Consider the following 16,378-nt stretch of genomic DNA (forward strand, 5'->3'; position numbering starts at 1 on the left):
GAGCTAAGAGAAGCGGGCTGGAGTGCCAGTTTGCAATACCTTGGCACCTCTGCCAGGACAGATTAAGTGCTGGAGTTTCACAGACTAATGTGCACTTGCCCATAGTTGCTCCTTGCTCTGGAGCTTCTCAGTGGGCAGAGGAGAAATTCACGCCTAGGGCGACCGAGACCCGAAAAGGTAACTCTAGATCCACTAGGAGCTGAGGGTGAGTGTTTGAGCTTCCCGGAAAAGCTCATCTTCCACTTATCCACTCTTGACTTCTCCCTGGCCGCAGTTACCAGACCTCCACTTGAATGAATATTGATGGTTCTAAGGCAATGATGGTTCCTCTCTGGGGACTGGGAGAAATTATTAGAGATTTGTATTAGGAAATCAAAAGCTAGGAGGGATTTTTTTGTTTGGAATAAAATATGAGCAAAGTTAATATTGGTTTAGGAAACCCCATATCTGGGTATTCAGAAACAAATTTCAGAGAAGAGGTAAATATGCAACAATCAGGATAAAGCCTGTCCTTGAATAACTTTCCATGCAGGGGACTGAGTATTCACTGGTAGAAAATTTGATTTTTTTTTAATAATGGCTTTCATGGAATGTGCAGAGACACAGTTGTATAAGTACCGAGGGACCATACTTCTGTGGATTGGGAATGAGGTTAATTTACTCTGATTTTTCATTGATGATGGATGGCTAATTACTCAGCACCCACAGGCATCATGCTGTGCTGAGAAGGTGGTAATGGGGTGCCTCAGCCTAAATCACAAGTGATGATGATGATGATGATGCATTTGTTAAACACTTACTAGGTGTCAAGCACTGTTCTAAGTACTGAGTAGAATCAAGATCATAAGGTCTACACAGTCCCTGACCCAAAAGCGGCTCAAAGTCTACAGTGAGCTGTGCAGATGGGCCGGTTGGTTATATGATGGAAGGGGGTGGGCTGGGGTTTCTGTCCTCTTTCACCGGGAGGAATTTAAGACATAAATCAGTGTTTCGGCAGTCAGTAGCGATTGGGCAGGAGGGTGGATCTCTCACTGAGGTACCCAGGTGGCATGAGATGATTTCTCCGCCTCACTAATACCTCTCCTAACAGAAGAGGCCCAGGATCTGAGCCTAATGGAGAGGGATTACACCGGAGGCGGGACTCTGAAAACCCAAGTTTCACATGCCATGATTGTCCCCAATGAGACTTTAAAATGAGGATACGCAGGATTAAGGAGAGAAATGAAAACGCCCAGAGAGGTGATTAATGGCAGTCATCAATGGAACATTGCAGAAGCAGTAAAATGGTCAGCGCTTCCTTCTCCTTCTTCCTCCCCCCCCGCCGCCATAAATATTCTGAATGTTACAGATCCAAATTGGGGTTTCCTTGGCTAATTTATTAATAACAGTCTACAAAACATGCACCATTCTAATGCCTCTGATACCGTCACTAGCTGCTAATAATTGTGGTATTTATTAAGTACTTGCTAGGCACCAAACACCGTACTAAGGACTGGGATAGACGCAGCCCAGGCATATGGGACCCAGCCCCTGTCCCACATGGGACTCACAGTCTAAGTAGGGGCGAGAGCAGGTATTGAATCCCCATTTTAGAGGGAGCATGTCGACCGACTCTGTTGTATTCTTCTCTCCTAACACCTTAGTACAGTGGTCTGCACATGGAAAGCACTCAATAAATACCAGTGATTAACTGATTTTACAGATGAGAAACTGCGGCACAGAGAAATTAAATGTCTTGCCCAAGGTCACCCAGCAGGCGAGTGGCCGAGCAGGCATTAGAATCCAGGTCTTCTGACTCCCAGGACCTACTCTTTCCTCTAAATCATTTTGGGCCACACAGGTGATCTGGAGATTGATCTGTGTATCCTCTCAGGAGGTAGAAGAGTTTCACTACCTTTCTGGGTTAAATTTTGGTGACCATCAATCAATCAGTGGTATTTATTGAGCGCGTGCTTTGTGCAGACAAGCATAGAGTTGGCAATTTCTTCAGTTTTTTCAAACTTAATTTGACTAATCTTGCTAATATAATCTGTTTATCCCGTCCTCCTTTGTTTTAAGGGCCCATCTGTATGTTAAACAGTGAACCATTGAACATTTTCTGCTGTAAGGTTGCTTTCAAAATATTGCCTTATCACCTGTATGTGTAAATTACCATGCAAATGAACACAAGGATGTGAGAAATAAAGTAATCACTGTTATTAAGATTATATGGAACCTGAGGAAATTGGGAATTACAGATAACTACAAAGAATTTCAAATCAACAAATTAGCACTAAATGCTTATTTAAAGTAGTTTAAAAAAGGACGAAAGTACAGGTGTTTGAAAGACTGGTATTCTGGAATAGTACTGTCTCTCAGTAACAGAGAACAACTTGCCCTAGTCTAATTAAATCATCTCTTTATTTCTCTAGGACAAGAGTTAGTCTATATAAGATGGAGAATATTATTAAACGGCATCAGGTTTGTGGAAAATGAGCCCAATTCCTCCAATGCCCAAACAACATTTTTGTGAAGTTGGCACTCTGGAAGGGCAATAACTCGGTCAGAAAATGAGGAGGGCATTTAGTGCTTTGTGCCTCATTACCCATACACTAGAATCAATCTTATTAATTGGGCACTTACTGTGAGAAGATTACTGTACTAAACACTTGGGAGAGCACAATATAACAGAGTCGGTAGACACATTCCCTGCCCACAGTAAGCTTTGAATCTAGAGGGGGAGACAGACATTAATATAAATAAATTATGGATATGTACGTGAGTGTGGAATGATGAATAAAGGATGCCAAGCTGATGCAGGGGGGAGTGGGAGAAGAGGAAATGAGGGCTTAATCAGGGAAGGCCTCTTGGAGGAGATGTACTTTTAATAAGGCTTTGAAGGTGTGGAGAGTAATTATCGGTTGCCTAGGAGGAGGGAAGGCATTCCAGGCCAGAAGCTGGATGAAACAATGCACTAAATGGTTTCTTAGTGTCAGGATGAGTTAATACACCTCCGTAAGGGTGTAGAATTGAGGATGGGCCTCTCACTCCCCAACCCTCCGACTCCAAGCGAATCAGAATCATCTCCAATCTCCGCCTGTGGCCTTACCCATGTGGTAAATTCACACTGGCTTTTATTTCTTAGATGATTACTTACTGTTTATTGTCTCTAGCGTGGCTCAGTGGAAAGAGCACGGGCTTTGGAGTCCGAGGTCATGGGTTCGAATCCCGGCTCTGCCACGTGTCAGCTGTGTGACTGTGGGCAAGTCACTTAACTTCTCTGTGCCTCAGTTACCTCATCTGTAAAATGGGGATTAAGACTGTGAGCCCCACGTGGGACAACCTGACTCCCCTGTGTCTACCCCAGCGCTTAGAACAGTGTTCTGCACATAGTAAGCGCTTAACAAATACCAACATTGTTACTACCATTTGCTGAGAGACAATCTGTAAGTTATAAGCCCTTGAAATGAATATAGCTGATTGGCGAAGAAAAAATATTTAAATTCCTATCAGGGGGTGGCCACACAGGGGATTTCTGTATTCCTCAATTGCTATTAAGGACCACGCTAGTTGTATCCTATGGCAGAGCCAACCCTTGCAGCACTGAATACGTTTTTTTACAGATTCATCAAAAGGGGCAGCTTCTCTTCCCCACGACATCAGAGGAGTCTTAGATTCTGAGGGAGGAGCCCCAGTAACTATCCGAGCCCTTTGTAACTTCACTCACGTGGGGCTTTGTGCAAAAGTATTGGAAGTCGAATGTTTGCAAATGGAGGTTGAAAAACGTTTCCCAGGTTACTGCTGCCTTATTCTACCAAATGTGCAATATCTCTGCAGGACAGGGAGCGCATATATGAATGGAATACTCTCCTTTAGAAAATCTCTAATTTAGCCATTTGTTTTCACTTCCTCCTACACCACACCTTTTACCCAACTACCTTACGAGCCTAAGGCATTTACAAGGATTTTCAAAAACAATCAGTAAATGGCTTATGTTCCCCGAGGAACATATAATGTATTAAGGGCGACGATAATAACCCGGTCGCACTTCACTTCCCCATCCCTCCTTGCCCCTGGCCCCTGCTTCTCACACAATCCCAGCTCACCCAGCTTCTTCCTTCCTAAAAACAACTAAGGAGCCCGAATGTCAGCAGTGAGCCAGTTGCTGCAAGGAAACCAAACATTAAACCAAGCATTACAGGAGAAAGACAGTAAAAGAGAAACAACATCCAGGCAGAAAAGATTTCAGAAAAGATTTAGAAGTAAAGTCTTCCTTATTACCGTGATGAGAAAACACTGGAACAGATTGTGAACTCTGTACCCCCGAGACCCGTAAGGGTAGACATGTCATCTGCCTCGGATGATTTAGCTATCCTTCTACCTGAAGGCATAAGGCTGGTCCAGATGATCTCCCCAAATCCCCTGCCGGGATTTATGATCTTCCTTCCACAACGCTTCTCAGCCCACAGCCGTTTCGGCAAGGATCAAGTCAGTAAAGTTCTGTCCGTGGTTGTCTCCAGGGCCAGCTTAGTTTTTTATTCCACCCGGAACAAGGAATATAGCAGTGGGCCCAGGGACAACTAGGAGTATAAGGTGGTGGAAGACAGGACACGTTGATGGTTTGGTGTGCCTGAGCCACATTAGTCGCAATAGCAAAGATTATGACAAGCAGTTAGTACAGCGCTCTGCACATAGTAAGCGTTCAATAAATACCACTGAGTGAATGAGAGCAAAGGGTGGGAGACCCAGAATGCAAACTGCAATGTCACCATCTTATAACTTTCAAGTCAGTGGCTCTGAATTATTGATTTCGGTGGAATGTCTGACTCCAGTCCAAACCCAGGAAGATTCTGAGAGTTCCCTGGTGGAAGTAGGCCTTGTGGACAGGGAACGTGTCTATAGATCTGTTGTGATTGTACACTCTCAGGCACTTAGTACAGTAATCTCCAAACAGTAAGTGCTCAGGAAATACAATCGATTGACGGGGCAGTCAATACCTGTCCTGCATCCTACTTAGGCTGGGGGACATGGACTGGGTCCACCTTCATGAACTCCGCTTAGAACAATGCTTGACATACATATATTAAATGCTTTAAAATTCCATCATTATTACTATTATTTAGATTCCAAACATCACCCTTTGGCTTTCACAGAGTTGTCTCGTTAATCTCTTACCGTTAAAACAAGCGCGACTGCGGCTTGATAACTTTTGGGAATAATCGCTGAGCAGCCATGACGGTAGTAAGGAAAAATGATTATAAAACGAGGAGAGAGGTGGTATCGGATTTATAAGAGGATTATAAAGAAGAAAAATAATTCTTCACAAGATTTATAAATATGTTAGTACTTGGAGGTCTGGGGAGTGTAGTTTCATCTTCTGTAATATGGCTTCACTATAGAAAATATTAATGGAAGGAAAATGCCTTCATAAATTGTTTGACATCTAAAGCCTGTAGGAATTTCCACTCATATTAACCTTCCTAAATCAACGAAGATTTTGAGGGGGAATGAACCAAATTTACAGCCCTTCTGCTCAACATTTGGGAGAAAGGTTTCCCCTTATGCAATCAGTAGCTGTAACCTCTAGATTTAGAGAGCACTGTGCTATTATTTGGTCTACAAAATATAAGGTGCTCTACACAGGTTACACTTGCTATAAAGAGAGACGAAAGTGATCATCGGACAGCTGTTGGAAATATCAACAGAGTGAGGGACGATATACTTTATCTCAATCTTTAGAAGGGTGAGAGCAACTTTCAGTTTACATAACGTACCTAATAATGCAGTGTTTGTGTGACGATTTACTCACAGAGATCACAGCACAGGAAAACAATCTACAGAGTCTGTGAGGCCTAATCCCCATCTCCAGATATGACAGTCCTTAACGCCTCCTATTTATATACGTTGTCATTATTGTTAGTTGAGCCCCTATTGTGGGTAGAGTACTGTACTAGATACTTGAGAACAGATGCTAGAAGGATAGTAGTAAAACCACAACAATTCAGATGAATGGGAAAGGGAGTTCAATCTAAATTTTAATGTAATCTCAATGCCTCTTTACTGGACAACAGGGATTAGTCTAGGCTTTTCTTTTCAGTGTGTGTCCTGGACTGTCACTAGAGTAGAAGGAAATTTAGGAAATGTCCCCTGGTTGTGTAGGATGCTAAGCAATTGTCCCAGTCAGGCACCCTCCCCACCCTCCAAATGCTAAATCATTTCCATTGTTCTCCTCTGAACCTTTCGCATCTTTCTCCCTTTGTAGAGCCATAATTCGGACATTTGTACTCCAATATGGGCCTGCAAAATGCTGAAGGGGGAGCAGACTAATTAGAAATCGTTTGTTCAGTTTGGAGTGAGACTCTTCTTTCCAGCCCAAATTTCCCTTATTAATAATGAATATTAATTAAACTGCACTCCCCAGACCTCCACATACTAGCATATTTATAAATCTTGTGAAGAATGATTTTTCTTCCTTTTAATCCTCATATAAATCGGATCCGCCTCTCTCCTTATTTTATAATCATTTTTCCTTACTATCATCATGGCTGCTCAGTGATTATTCCCCAATAATTATCAAGCCACAGTCAGCCATTATTAAGCCCCATTCCTTGTATTTTTCCCAATCCTCTTTTCTCCCAGTACTTATAATGCCCTGAAGGAGTGGAACAGACTTTTACAACACACAGGGGGCTGCTCATGAGAGAGTATCGATGGGTGACAGCAGCAGCAAGTCTGTGTTCCAAAACAGACCTGCTTTTATGAGGTAAAACAAGAAAGCGTAGTAAAGATCTTAGAAGAGAGGTGAGAGGGAATCAAGAACAGGTAGCTGAGATGTCACAGGAAACAAATTTGTTAATCATGAGTGACACTTCTAAGGACTGTAAAATATAGATAGATAGAATGCACGGGTCTTTCTTCTGGACCTGGTGCTGGATTTTTCATGGAATTATGCATGTCAGCACAAAGGTGATTTCATAACATGAGATATCGACTCTTCTAAAATCATGTTGTAGCAATGGCCCCAATCGAGTAACTAAGCAGCTTGGCAAGAGCCCGGGCTTGGGAGTCAGAGGAGGTGGGTTCTAATCCTGCCCCCACTACTTGTCTACTGTGTGACCATGGGCAAGTCACTTAACTTCTCGGTGCCTCAGTTACCTCATCTGTAAAATGGGGATGATGACTGTGAGCCCCACGTGGGACAAACTGATGACCTGGTAACTACCCCAGCACTCAGAACAGTGCTTGGCACATAGGAAGTGCTTCACAAATATTATTATTATAAGCATGGATTTCAGATGATGAAATTTCGGAGGGGAAGCCGAGGACAGTGGGGTCAGGTTTTTTTTTTTTTTTTTGTAACAGTGTATATGTCTGTAGTTGGGAAAACTGACATTTTATCACACATCATATGCACGAGGTGAACTGCAATATTTGCTAGCTAGTTCACAGCGCCATTTTCGTTTCATCCTCTTTGGGCTGTGATATTCCCAGATCCCCTGCTCTAACTCAGTCGGCCCATTTCTAATTGCTGTTTGTCGAGCCGGTCGGTCATCTGCTGCTGTCTCCCATCTGTCTACGCTCACATCGTCCGAGGTCTTGTGTCATTGTGTATTTTGAACGTTTCTTCCGTCACCCCTCTTTTCAGTTTCCCCACTTCAGATCACCACAGAACAGCTGTTGGGCAGGAGGGCTTTGACAATTTGGTCCATAGCTGCTTGGTAATGGCCTTTGAGCTCCCCAAAGGAAAGATGCTGTGTGACGGCAAAATAATGATGAAACCTCACCTCTTTCCCCACTTACTGTTTCCTAAGCTGATTCAGAACAAAACACTGTAAATAGGTTTCACTCCACATGTGTCAATCATTCCCAATTGTGTTGGTTGCCCAGCTCCCAGTACTAGACGGCATCATTAGGCTCTGTTTGCAATTAATTTTAAGCTCAAAGTTCTATTGGAGTTTGGAGTTTAAAGTATATCTTCAGACTTGCATCACTGGTCAGACAGTAAATTGGGAGTTAGAGGAGCTTACATCTAAAATGCAAATCAGTGCGCTCCCAAGCGAAGCAGAAGAAAACCTGAGAAGAGTGATTTTTTCTCTTTATTGCAAATCGGGCGACATGCTGTTGGTTTTTATAGAGGGAAAGCCCCCAAAGATTTTTCGGTAGACAGCTCATACTCAAAATGTAAAATACCTTATTCATGTGCACCCAGCCTCCTCTATTCTCTCTGATGGGTAATTCTGAATCCCTGCCTTCTCCCATCTGTACTTGATTTACATGTCAGACACAGTTGCTGGTTTTCTAAATGGCCCATTAACACAGGGGAAAGAGGTGATACAGCAGGAACACTTTTCAATAAAAAGGAAACCATCGGGACCTGGAGCAAAATATTAAGAGAGTTGGAACATCTGCTCACCTTGACATGTGTCAGGCCAGGCTCGGTCCGGCTACAAATGATGGGGAGGCAGCTGATACGAAAACGGGCAGCAGATCGGGCCTGAGGTTGGGCTGGCCGTTGAACTTTTTGACGAATTCTGAATGTTTGGACTTGGATAGGGAAAGATGCTCAGAAAAGATGGCTTTGATCTTCAGCCCAATAGGTCGGGTAGGCTGTTTCTACGGAGCTCTGCTGGTGCACTAGGGAACACAAAATATACAGAATAATAGGTTGGATTGTAATTATTTAATGATCTAGAAACCAGTTAAAAGAATGGTTCATTTAATCAACTGGAGTAAGAGCGGTGCTTAGTACAGTGAGCGGCACATCGTAAGTGCTTAGCAAATACCATTTAAAAAAAGCACAATATGAAATGAGACTTAAGGGAAACCGAGGGAACAAGAGCGAGGATAGCATGCTTTGGACTGGGTGAGCGGATTTAAGAGTTCAACTCCCCCCGCCACTCTTATAAACGACATAAAAGCTGTGGTGGTACCTGCTGATGCAAGATCAGGCTTAGGGGAGACATCAGTGATTTCCACTGTGTTCCACAAAATTTGATTTTGCTTCATGCTCAGGCAGCAGAAAATGATGTGCAGTGCACCAGAAAGGGCCAGATACATATCCGTGACTGTAGTTTCACAGTTCGTCTTCTTTTGTAAACATTTTTCTAAGAAATCCTTTTTCTACTTCCCCACTTTCTTCCTCTTAGTAATACTTGTGGTTACCAAGCGGCAAGTACTGTCCTAAACCCTGGGGTAGATATCATAAAATCTGGTAGGGCAAAGTCCTATCCCTCATGACAATCACGGTCCAAGCAGGAGGGAGAATGAATATTAAATCCCCATTTACAGATGAGGAAACTGAAGCGGAGAAATTAAATGAACGAACCAAGAGAACATCTTAGGACTTCCTGGAAGTTTTGGGGCCTGCTGAAACATGGGAATTCACAGAGTCAAAAATAATTCCAAGTGCCTTCAGGAAGGTCTTAGAGCTTAATCTAAAATCCAAAGACTCTTGGATGCATATGTTCCCATTCGGCAAGACCAAAGGGGCAAATGGCCCCACAGCTCTTTGATCTGGACTCCCAGTTTTAATCATCTTGCAAATAATTCATCAATCACTGGTATTTGAGGGCTTACTCTGTGCACAGTACAATAGAGTATGTAGACATAATTCCTGTTCTCAGCCTCACAGCACTTACGTACATATTTGTAATTTCTTTATTTACATTAATGTCTGTCTCCCTCACTAGACCGTAAGCTCACTGTGGGCAGGGAATGTCTCTGTTATACTGTTGTGTTGTACTCTCCCCAGTGCTTAGTACAGTGCCCTACACACAATAAGCGATCAATAAATAGAATTGGTAGATTGATTTTACAGCCTAGCCGAGGAATTTACAGTCACGTGTCTGGCAAGATCTGAGGATTTCCAGGACCAGAGAGATCCAAGATGGTTGTTGGAGAGTCCCCAGATTCTCCTCCCAACTAAAATCCTTTGTCTATTTGTGTCCCTGCATCCCAAATGAAAAGTTGTATTATGAAATAGTTTATCATTAAACTAGCTAACATAACTAGTTATTTTTTATGAATTCCACTGACACTTGAATTACTCAAATGGATAACTGACTTTTTTAAAATGCTCAGTACTGACAATAATTTCAAAAGATGATGTCTCCAAACTTCAGATTAAATGTCCGAACCTTCGCTTATTTATGTGCAGCTCGGAATTCTTCCTAAAACCTTGGGGTGAAGCGTCATTTTTTAAAATAAAACTCTGTGATAGCTGCAGAGGCGGCTGTTGAGAATTACAGAGAGCAATAACTATCTGACACTTATTGACCATTGTATTGTTAAGCACCTACTGGGTACTGAGTGCTGTATTAAGAACTGAGGAAAATATAAATAGGACATGGTCCCTGCCCATCCTCATTCTAAGTCAGGGAGGACAGATAGGAAAAGGAAGGTGTGTTAGCTCTGGGGGGGCATGGGGCGGGAGAGACCCAGAAGCTCTGGTGTTCCAGCCAGTCTCTGGCTCAGCCCTCCAACATTGGTTTAACTGGTATGAAGATCTTGGCTTCTTCTGGCCCTGATTTTTCCACTGGGAAGCTTGGGAAGCAGAATATTCAGGGAATGGAAGAGAGTAAATAAAAGAGCTTGAAAAACAGAAAGAAAGTTTGCATTATACATAATATACCAAATGATTTAATTGATTCAATTATTTTTTCCCCATTATTCAGATTGCCCCAAATCATGTAATATTTTAAAATGTAGCTATCAAATGCTTTGCCTCCCCCGAATCCTACAGATTACTTATGTAAACTCATTGCGGGCAGGGAACGAATCCGCTAATTCCGTTGTATTGTACTCCCCAACTGCTTAGTACAGTGCTCTGCACAGAGTAAGCACTCAATAAATACTATGATGATGTTGGTATTTGTTAAGCGCTTACTATGTGCCGAGCACTGTTCTAAGCGCTGGGGTAGACATAGGGGAATCAGGTTGTCCCACGTGGGGCTCACAGTCTTAATCCCCATTTTACAGATGAGGGAACTGAGGCACAGAGAAGTTAAGTGACTTGCCCACAGTCACACAGCCGACAAGTGGCAGAGCTGGGATTCGAACTCATGAGCCCTGACTCCAAAGCCCGTGCTCTTTCCACTGAGCCACGCTGCTTCAACTGATGAGACAACCATCTTTTGAGAATGGCCCTTTCAAAATCTATCAACTATGGAAGGTGACTTTTCATTTCAGGTATAAGAAATTCTATTCAAAACATCCACTGATTTTTTTGCATTCTCATTAATCCTGAGACGTAAGGCAGTGTGATACTGTTGGCACGAAAGGTCATTGTACTGTTCTCTTTGGGAGCAAGGAGTTGTCCATTCATTTTGAGCATGGAAAGTAAAATGAAGCAAACCACACAGAGGGAGCTAAGAGTTCCACTAATGTGGAGAACAATAAAATACCCAAATACCAATTTCTTTCACTGATTAAAGATAATCAATTAAGTGAGCAGTTGAATTTCCCAATTAGCACATGTAAACATGTTTTTTTAAAAGAGGGTAATGTAATGAATGTAATTAAGTCGTGGTCATGTTTTAAATCAGCATTCTAATAATTAAATATAAGAAATTAATTTAGTTTGCATTACATTTGCTTATTTGAACACTTAATTACAAAGTAGAGCAATAACTTAGTAATTGATATTAATCAGAAGTTTAAGCATAGGAAATGCTATATCAAGAAAGAAACCCCAGTTTCAGTGAACTTGAAATTACTTCAAGCTATTTGTTAGGAATTAGTTTCCTTGTGAATTGGAGTTATAAAATGACCTCATTTTTAACAGTAAATTCATTCTATAAATACATATGATAGTGCGTTGCACTTATGTAATTAACAACGTGACTGCTTAAAATAATACTGAAAGATTAATCAACCCACAGTATATATTGACAATCTACCTAGAGCAGAGCCTAAATTAAGCACTTGGTAGAATAAAATAGATATAGGAGATGCAAACCCTAAACCACAAGCAGCTTACTATCTAAGGGGAGACAACCATTTGCAGATAGGAAGAGGTGCTTAAGATCAATTCGTACCAAAATATAGAGAACATTGTGAGTACAAAAGTGCTGAGATGATAGTTGGAAGTAGTCAGGGGAGAGGAAAAATTAATTGTGGAAAGTTTCCTTGAGGAGGCAGGGGTTCAAGAGGGCTTTGGAGATGGACTGGAATGAGATGAGGTATATTTGAAGGGGCAGGGAGATCCAGGAAGGAGAAAAGTTACGGGCCAAAGGTCAGGAGGTCACAGAGTTGAGGAATGAGTCCTAAGGGGAAGGCGGATTTGGGAGGAATGGAGAATGCAAGCTGGGGAGTAGTAGAACAGAGTGGATAGGTATGGGGAAATGAGCCGATGAAGGGCTTGAAACCCACTAGTCAGGAGTTTAAAGCTTAAAGATTTCTTAAGGCATTTATGAACAGTACTGTAAGACTGCGGAGGCTATAATTCGATCGGGGGGGGGGGTGGAAATTGACCACGGTAAAATATGGTAAGGCCAAAAGTCATCCTCGATTATAGCGAAGTCTATCAAACTGCTTTTAGCTCCATTTCGCTCTATGTATTTTGGAAGGGTGCAGATGGGTTCATTCTCACTTCCACAGCACCTAAAGAGAGGTTTCTTCCTCACTGCAAACAAGCAAGGACTCCTAAAAAGATGGCAACCGCATTTTAAATCTACTAACACACCTTCTACCACTGAGGGCGATGCTCTAGGAAGAGAACTCCTACAGGATGATGACATCTCGAGAAGCAAAAAAAAAAAAAAAGGCTGTCTATTGCATTTTGAACTATCAGTCTAATGAAGTTCAAGATAACAGGTCATTTTACAGGAAAAGAGATAACTGACGATTCATGGAATTTCATAGAGTAAGAAGGCCAAACTAGGGCTTAAGAACTAAACCCAAAAGAATTCTGGCATAGAAATGTCATGAGCAGTTTGGTGATGAACTGGTGTGTGTGTGTATGTGTGCGAATGCACACCAACTGCCTCATTCTCTGTTCCTTTATTCATTCAATAGTATTTATTGAGCACTTACTATGTGCAGAGCACTGTACTAAGCGCTTGGAATGAACAAGTCGGCAAAATGATGGGCTGCCTGAGAGCCTCAATGGGCAAAGACATCACACACTTGACAGACAGATCCGAGTCCTGTGGCTTCAAACAGGGGCTGGCATGTTTACCTTCTACTACTCTTCCTGAAAGAACAAGGTTTGCTTCGTTCATCCATAAAAGCAGACCCAGTGGAGAGCTGCCTTTATTTAACAGCAGCCAGCCCATTGCCACCAACCCATCTCCTCTGCTGAGAATTTTTTTTTTTTCTGTAACAGAAACTGAAGCTTTGGGAGCGACTCAGTAACAGCAGCGTAAGGATACAGAGTTTGGCAAAAGTGGAATTCAGCGGGGTGAGGTGAAGTCACTGAATCAGAGGAGTCGTTCGGACTCAAATAACATTCAAAGTTATGTTTCTCGGTCCATTATGGTATAAGGTTGTTTAGGAAACTTAACAAATACAATCATTATTATTACTCTTATTATAAGGAAATAGTATGGCTTAATGGTTAAAATTCCATCAGGAGACCCAGGTCCCAGTTGCAGCTCAGTCACTTGCCAGTCACTTGGGCACGGGATGAAGGAAAAATGGTTTTAAGACAGAGTCATGTTTGATGAGACTATTTGACCCTTGGCTCCAAAATGCTACACTCTATCCCAGGTCTGCCACTTGTCAGCTGTGTGACTGTGGGCAAGTCACTTAACTTCTCTGTGCCTCAGTTACCTCATCTGTAAAATGGGGATTAAGACTGTGAGCCCCATGTGGGACAATCTGATTCCCCTGTGTCTACCCCAGCGCTTAGAACAGTGCTCGGCACATAGTAAGCGCTTAACAAATACCAACATTATGATAATCTGTCAACAGTATTTATTGATCACCTGCCACAGGCAAAACACTGTACTAGACACTTGGCAGAGTACAAGAGAATTAGCAGACATAATCCCTGACCACATGCTGCTTACAATCTACTGGGCAGAGGGATGATGCCACAGGAGAATGATCCTAAACTCGGCAGGGCCAGGACATCTGCTGCGAGCAAGTATTGTTACTAGGTGGTGGGAGGACGGTGGTAAAATAGTCCCAAGATGGAAGAATCTGATATTATCGCTATGAAAAACATGAAAACATGGGAAAAACGGGTTAATAGTCACAATTGGCAAAAAGAGGTTGATTAAAAAAAGAGTGGCAAGGAGGGTGTGCGTCTGTGTGTGCGGGGGAGGGGGGAGAGAAAGAGACAGAGACAGAGTGAGAGAAAATATAAGGGCTCTAATCCCGGCTCTGCCACTTGTCTGCTGAGTGACCTTCACTTCTCTGTGCCTCAGTTCCCTCATCTGTAAAATGGTAAACAAGACTGTGAGCCCCACCTGGGACCGGGCCTTTGTCCAACCCAATTTATTTGTATCCACCTCAGCGCTTAGTAGGGTGCCTGACACATAGTAAGTGCTTAATTACCATAATTATATACACATGTATATAATGTCCTTAATATTAGAAGACACTACTGGCAGGGTTAAAACATAAGCTCCCTGCTTACTGAAGGGAGATGAAGGGGCTAAAGGTGGAATAAAAAATGGTTAGGAAAAGAAAAAATAATTACTCCTTTAAGTGACCCTACACAAAGCTGGAACTAAGGCAATGAACAAGATGAATGTAAGGCTGCCGTGTGGAGAAAATTATAACCTGGTTAGTAGAGAAAAAATGCAAGTCAGTCTAGGTGATTTCCAGAACTGTATCCTCAACATTTTAAAAAAAGGAAAAATAAAAATAAGAAAAACTAGGGAGAGAAATGCATTATCATTCAAAATAAAGAAATGTACATTGAAATGTACAAGCAAGATAAGATAGGAACCAGAACAAACAGTTTCAGAAGCAGCTAGCCAGAAAGGTCTGAAAGATATTCTAATTTTAGCCCCAAACCAAAAAATAAATCAAGGTGGAGGGAAAGCAAAGGCTCTCATGTTTGTTGGTGATTTCCTCCAACAGCCAAACAGTGATATGGGGGAGAATTAAAAAAAACAAGAAACAACCCACACTGACAAAGACAAGTCACTTTAGCACCAGAAATAAATCAAAGTAGAAAAATTGATTTAGAAAGACGGGCAGATTTGGAAGAGATATGATTTAATGTTGATAAATACTAGGTCATGTACCAGAGGAAATGATAAGTAGTGTTATATAAGGAGACAGTGCTATTTGGAAAGGAGTAAACACTAAAAAAGTTCTGGCAGCAATAAAGGGAAATAAATTGCCTGGGAACTCATAACATCAATGTTGGCCAAAAGAGATCAATTGCATTCCAAGGTGGAAATTCAGTAGTAGAGGTTAATTCCAGAGTACAATAATTCCAACTTCAGAAGACCTCAATGACTCTTCCTTCCCTTTTCCTCCTGAGAATCAAAGGACGACTGAAAGGTTCCAGAAAGGTACTTGACCTAGTAGAGTTGAGATGACAAAACATCTGGGTTCTGCTTGGAGCAAAATTTCTGAATTAACAGCACTGCTCAATGGAAAGGAAAGGGGACCCCTCTAGAAAGGGAGAGTTGGCAGTGAAAAGGTGAAAGCAAAAATAGAAAAATCTGGTTGTATTTAAGAAAATAATTACCAGTTGTAATGGGCAATTAGGTGGGAGACTACCATATGCCACTTAGGGAGGAAGAAGGATCTCTGTCATTGGGGCCATTCAGAAATAGATTGAACCCCGGTGGGGTTAATGGAGAGGAAATGCCTGCTCAGCCTTAGGGAACTAGAACACCTCAGAGGCAAGATTGCTTCTCCTGACTTCTAATCAGAGACATCGTATCCTTCCCTCCTCCCCCAACCCCCTCCCCTCCACCAACATTGTTCACTCCCTTCCTCAGTAAGGCCTAGTGGATAGAACACAGACTGGGAATCAGAAGGACCTGAGTTTTAATACAGGCTGTCACTTGTCTGCTGTGTCACCTTGGGCAAGTCACTTCACTTGCCAGCTGTGTGACTGTGAACAAGTCACTTAACTTCTCTGTGCCTCAGTTACCTCATCTGGAAAATGGGGATTAAGACTGTGAGCCCCATGTGGGATAACCTGATGACCCTGTATCTACCCCAGCGCTTAGAACGGTGCTCTGCACATAGTAAGCGCTTAACAAATACCAACATTATTATTATCAAGAGCTAGAAGGATGGCTAGAGAGGAATGAAGAGAGTAAGCTGGAGAGGAGTAGGTAAAAATGGCTGATAGGAAAGATGGAGGGGGTTGGGGTGACGCGTTTTTGCTTTTTCCCTCCTCCTCCTCCTCCTCCCTATCAGACACGGGCGCTGTGGTTTAATCAGCCACTCCTGGCCCTGACACCCAAGAGATTCCACAAATGTTGTT

At 42.3% G+C, this 16,378-nt stretch overlaps 1 long non-coding RNA gene across 1 annotated transcript in view; it reads right to left on the reverse strand.

Annotated features, from left to right (window-relative positions):
* Nucleotides 1–16,378, reverse strand: part of LOC114807686 — a 162,143-nt gene that overhangs the window by 109,277 nt on the left and 36,488 nt on the right. Inside the window, exon 2 of the long non-coding RNA XR_003755761.2 lies at nt 8,393–8,613. This is a non-coding gene — a long non-coding RNA (uncharacterized LOC114807686). The remainder of the gene's footprint in view (nt 1–8,392; nt 8,614–16,378) is intronic.

The sequence above is a fragment of the Ornithorhynchus anatinus genome, chromosome X3 (genome assembly GCF_004115215.2).
Source record: "Ornithorhynchus anatinus isolate Pmale09 chromosome X3, mOrnAna1.pri.v4, whole genome shotgun sequence".
NCBI classification, from domain to species: domain Eukaryota; kingdom Metazoa; phylum Chordata; class Mammalia; order Monotremata; family Ornithorhynchidae; genus Ornithorhynchus; species Ornithorhynchus anatinus.